Below are 6,637 nucleotides of genomic sequence, written 5' to 3'. Positions count from 1 at the left end.
ATTCATGTCGAAAGGTTCTGTATCGCTTATTAGTGATTCTGCCAATCCCATCCTTATTACGATTTTAAAGGAAACATGAGCTCATAGTCTTTTACTATAAGGTACTTTTCTAGACTCGGTGATGCAAATTTGACACTTATTTTAAGTAAATATGAGTTTGACTGTGCTTGTGTTACATTTCTAGTGGGAGATGGACAACTTCAAGATATAGAACGTAAGGTCAAAGTTATCTCTGACCCTTGATGACAGATGTTACATCGTTTGTGTTCTAGATAAATGTGTGGGGCTCGAATTAGAAGAAAAGCTGTACCCACATTTGGGACAAACTTCCAGTAATGCACAAGCGCTTTTCTTCTGTTTGAACTGTTTCGTTCCTTGTATTTTGTAAAATGCTCGACTCAACCCTTTTCGCTCAGAAAAGCAAGAGCTCGACACAAAGCAGGGATGAAATCTGTCTCCATTATGTAATTGTTGAATTCTTTGCCCCAATTTTGCAATAGTATCAGTATTCGATAAATTATTTGATATTAAGTATAGCTTCGGTGATTATTTCGATACATGTGGATGTATTTTCCGTCTGGAAAATCGGGTAATCCAAACTGGAGATCTCTGTTTAAGACGCGATTAACTTTTAAGATGTGGACAGACCCAAAATATTTCTTGATTTTTTTCTGCATGCCATTGGGTCTGCACACGCTCTCATTACATATTCGTCCTTGTTTAAAAAATGTCCCTGCTTCTATTCGTTGTTTTGTCTGTGCAATTTTCTTATTTTCATCCATAATCGCTTCCGTCCCGTTGCATTAGTTATTCTGCTTGAATTCTAGCAACCATTGCATGCTTAAACACATTTTCTTTGTCATTGTCAATCGTTAATATACTTTTTTATTCTTGTGAGTTGATCAGCAAATAACACTCTGTAAAATCTGCTATACTAAGGAGGCGAGAGAGCATATACACGGTTTTATCCATGAGGTCCGTGTTGTCGTTGGATTACTTCACATTCTGAATTGTGTCGATGATTTGGAAAACAGTAAATTAATGAAGTCTGCTAATTTTGTTTTCAAAAATCTTGGGTGTGATAGAAAATCGTCAGTAATCTCGATATACATGCTGACATTTTCGTTTCAATTTGTCTAATATAGAATTAAACAAGTTAGTGATAAAGGCGTCCAATTTCTCTTTTGGAACATCTGACCTTTAACGCCTTCAATCGGATAGTGTAACTGTATGCTTTCGTTTTAAACTTTTTCGTAGACAACTTGCTGTCACTTTGATATAGGAAGAAAGCTTCGTTTGCAACAGTGCGCCCCTCAGTCTTGGAATTTTTTTATCGTTATCGGTTGTAGTGATGCATATAAATACATCATCGTGTCTTCGAGATTAGTCAAGTGCAAGTATGCCAACAACGCTTGTTTTTGTCGAGCGAAATAAACTGATGTCGCCGCCGTCGCCGTAACTTAACTTATGGCTTCTCGATAGAATTATGTGATCCTTTAATGGAATGCAGTTTCTTTTGACTTTTCTCTCTAACTGTAGAAAGACACAGAGTAAGATGGTTACACTGTTCAGTTGGACTTGTTGGTTTGTCAGAACGAATATTTTTTGGCAAGGTTGTTTGTCATTTAAACATGTCATGTTCCTACTCATTCATTCCTAGACATCACTTTCTAAGGCAGTTTGTATTGGATTGTACGTATATCGCTTTTTTTTTTCATACCAAGTCCCTTTCCCTGATTAATTTATTATAATTGTGTTATTTCATTTATTAAAGTAAGTATGTGACAGTCAATATCCCATGCCATTTTCCGAACCCTCTAGATCTTGAATGGATAATTATAAAGCTGAACTGTTGAGTACATTCAAACAAAGGCATCAATGAACCTTCCGACCATTCTGTACACAATTTAAAAATAGACTTTTGTCATATATATTAATTCTCTTCTTTACATATATTGCCAACTATTGCAAGCAAAAAAAATTTAAAAAAATTGAATGCAAATTTTATTAGGTAGAGTATAATATAACATAATTGAAGTTTACATATGTTTTTTCATATGTACTGCACTGAATCTCTTCAAACTGATGGCTTATTTTCACATTTTCATATTCATATAGCTATTTATCTAATATTAACCAGTTAATCGACGTTGGTATCATAGCAACATCCCAAGCCCGAATGGATTCGTAAAAAGAACCAGCCAGAACTCATTAATTAGGTGACCTTTGTCTGTGTCGGTAATTGTAGACGAAACGGCAGATATGTAATTGTAGAAGCGATTTGGTCTCGAAGGCCCGCACTCCCCGCTAATAACTACGTCATATTCCATTTGTCTCCTATTGCAAATTATACATGTATGCCCTTAAGGAGCATGCAGCCGACATCACAATTTATTTATTCTCTAAATTATATATTAGTGAAAGATTTTGCTTCTCATTTCATTATAATGTAACGAAAGATTTTCTATCAGTTTACGTCTGCGTTTTATGTACATACAATAATAGTACGGTTTTGGCTATGGAAAACTATTGACTATTTTTAAAATACATGAAATTACAAACATAGAAATATGTGATTTTGCGAGAACCTTTAACTAAAATATGGTGACAATCGGATTTAAATGCATCAGTCTCAAATGACCCCATGCGTTATTCGTTAATAATCCAGACACCTGTTATATGAACATGGAATTCAGAATACAAATAACGTTCAAGGGTTTAGCAAGGAGAAACCATTACTGTATGTTATTGATATAGAAGGGCAATAGCTAAATTCTAGTTGGAATCCATTTACAATGTTGCCTTGAATATTAATCTTTTCTTTTCACACCTTACATATTCATGACACTTATCAATCGATCAACCAATTATCATAAATGTTTATGAGTTATTCAAATATAACTCATAATCTAGGTCAAATACTGAAATTAGTGATTCTTTTTATTTAGGGAGCGGAGGAATTGAAGCGATGCAGTCTTATAAGTGTTGCATTCTTTAATCTCATATGTCTCCTTGAAGGATGCCTTAACAAGATGCAATTAGAAATCCTTTATGGAAATAAAATCGCTCAAAAACTTATGTAATTGGAACTGATAGCAGTCATGGCTTCTTTTTAGTTTACCTGTCAGAATATGATTTAGTCATAGACCAAATACATATATTGATTATTTTGCATTAGAACTGCCAGTCTGATAGGAGTGTTCAGTGCTGATCAGCTTCCTTCAGACAGGAATAATATTAAACTTATAATTTAATTATAGACATGAATTAAATCGAAGTTCCGTGGGCAGTTATGTTGCGTGGGGTCTTCAGAAAGTGTTGGAAAAAATATTAAAAAACGTCTGCTCATGGAGGCACACAAAATGGCAAAAATATTTAAAATATAAAGGTTATGAATTTAAATAATACGTGAAGTCAGATTATCAATAAGAAGTGCCGCTTATTTCAGTGTTTTTGGAGCAGATGATTTATTATTATTATTATCATCATTATTATTATTATTATTATTATTATTATTATTATCAGCTTCTCCTTTAATTAATCATATTGCATGCATAAAACGGCACATGCTAATATCAGAAGTAATGCCTATGGCGGTTTTCCTTTGTGGCACAGTTAGAGAACCCCATTTCTTTAACGGTAAAAGAGTGAAATTATTATTATTATTATTATTATTATTATTGTTATTATTATTAGATGGTTCTCTTTAAGTATCATATAACATGTATAAAACGGTACATGCTAATATCTGATGTATTGCGGGTGACGTTTTTTTTTCTTTCTGGTTCACTCAGTAAACATCATTTTTAATTGTATTAGAGTGAAATAAATGGACTTCCTTCTGGATATTTTTGTTAATTTGTGATGTTTTTGTCTTTTTAACGTGAAATAAAGGAGGTTTTTCTTTGCCGATACAAGCACTGGGAACTTTTGTTGCATTAGTGATATACTCTGACTCCGTCGATCACGACATGGATGTTGACTAGACTCAACATTTTATGAAACGCATAAATTAATCGATGGTCGTGTCTGTTGGAAGATAAGATTTTCAATTAGCTATATACTTGGACTATTTATGCACAAATCGCGAGTAACCCATACACGGAACAAGTATATATTTCGAACATAATCTGTTGACGTCTGTTATTAGAGTTAATTTACAGGCTACATGCACGATTAAGTATATAATAATATTCATATCAGATTAAAAGAATTAACAGGTTCAACTGATTCTTTGCAAACATAATCATGACAGAGAAAGCACTTTACATTTGCATTGTCTTTTGACAGAATTAAACTAGGTCACAAATATTAAAGACGTGGAGAAAAACGTTTGCGTCACTTCTGATTTTGAACGTTAAGTCACGCAAAATACATGTCGCTTATAAAGTAATAAAAAACAAAAGTGGATAAAAGTGGACAGTATATATCCTTTTTACTCAGCTGTGACCGAGTATATATTTTTGGGTGTGGAGGATGGCACGACTGTTAACATAGTTAATTAGCTATATTATCATTTTGACTAATTGAACTTGTTTGAAATTGAAAACAATTACCAATTATCCAAGTTTGGGACTATTTTGCCAGCTCTTTGTCTTCTTTGCTTGAACTGCGCTTTATACAATTCCGTTTGATTGGGCAGTGAAAATCGTTCCTCAAGCGCCCTTGAAAGACGCTCATAATTCTCACCAGCACCACCCTTCATATATCTGACGCCGCCGCAAAGGGAACCGCAGATATACCTGACTTTTGCTCGGTATTGCAACCATCAAGGTGAGTAAATGCCTTGAAATGGGAGTTGTAATCTAGCTAGTTCCATCAAATGTTGCTGGTTTCATAATTTCGTCCAATTTCCCTGATTTGGCAGAATATTTCTGGTATACACATGCGCGCGCAAACACGAACTTAGGGCTTTTATCATGTATACTGCTTATTGCAGCAACACCTTGGAGCAAGTTATATGTGTGTTTGATGGGCTCAAATGTTGTGTGTGAGCAATTTGTTTGGTCGAAAACACTGGAAAAGTGCTACAATCTGGTGTTCTCCCAACATAATCTGTGGTTTTCTTTGTGCTATATTACACAGTCTTAACATGTATTGTACTACCATTGTCTGGCGCCAAAATTGTATCGTACAACGCATGCGCCTTCGAAGCATGCGACCCCTACAACTGCGCATCTGCGCAATTAGCTTCTCCTGACGTATTCGACCATTGCGCATGCGCAAAGGTGTACGGCGCTTATTTTGTACCTGCGCCGCCACATGCCCTGTACTAGTTGTTAATTGTGGAATACTGTCACGAGGGCAGCCTCTCGTCATAAATAAGTTTACTAAGGTTCTCTTCGAGCTTCGCTGCTAGTCCACTTATAATCTGAATGATATCTTCATTGGCGCTAGTCTTTTGATGTCGTGCTCTCCTCTTGTGCTAACCTCTAATCAATCAGCGCAAACTCTGCAGCCACATCTCTCTCCTGAGCATTTTATCTACGCCTTGAATGAGACGGTGTTACAAGTCATTCGTCATCTAACGGTCTATACGTCATGCTCAGAAACTGTCAATACAAGCACTTTCTTCCAATCCGACCGCTGGCATCAAATAATATGTAACGTCGTGCGTTGACAAATATTTACAGCTTTAGTGGCGAACCTTCCAACTTGCTGTTCGTACTCTGTTTTTGCTCGGAGATCGGTATCGGCGGTTGATAAATCTTCTCGAACCTTGGACCTTGCCTATGCGAAGAAGATAAAAGCAGGGATTCACTTTATCGCCTTTATTACTGCTAGAGTCGTGGAAAGCCTTCTTCAAGCATTTCACCTTTAGCCCATTTATTACAATAATTACCTCATGATAATCTTATTCATTTACTGCTTCTCTAGTGTGCTTTCCCAACCGCGTGACATGTCACGTTACTCAGACGAGTCTATTCCTAACTGGACCATCCCATTTTTAATACTGGGATACTTATCAAAACAGCCCGGGTTAGGAGGCAGGGGAAAATCGCTACAAAGACAATCCTAGAGTAAATAAACCCTGATCAGTTCGAGATATAGATACAGTCGGTCTCGCCATGAATAATTTATATAACAAATGCGATAATGACTACTAAATATAAAATATCTAAACAATTATTATCTTCTTTTATTGGTTACAAGAGCGACTAACATGTTTAAAGAGGAGGCAACTTTAAGTCAACTTTAAGTCTTCCGTCTTTATATATGGGTGGAACACGATCAAATCGTATTCTAATGAATACTAAACATAACCCGCAATATTTTATTGTATGACATTTCGATTTAATGTTACATGCTTGATCTGGCATTCGATATGGTGGTTCCATCCGTATTTCCGTATAACACACCCACATTCGAACTATTTTGGTTTCTTCGTTGACATCCGCTCGAAGATATTTATTGACGCAATGAATCGATCCAAATTCGTTTGAATTGCATTCATTCAGTAAAGTTACACATATTTAGAAAGCATAAAAGATATGGTATTAATAAATATAAAAACTAATTCATGTATTTTCTGAGTCAGTGAAAGAGCTCGTTCGACATGACCTGACGACCTCGACGTATCCCTACACAATATCAAACTCGTTCTTTCCGTCGACTCGAAACAAAACGCATCCGTCAT

This window comes from Sinohyriopsis cumingii, chromosome 3, assembly GCF_028554795.1.
Source record: "Sinohyriopsis cumingii isolate HCF-2022 chromosome 3, ASM2855479v2, whole genome shotgun sequence".
NCBI classification, from domain to species: domain Eukaryota; kingdom Metazoa; phylum Mollusca; class Bivalvia; order Unionida; family Unionidae; genus Sinohyriopsis; species Sinohyriopsis cumingii.
Note: the sequence above shows the minus strand (reverse complement) of the source record.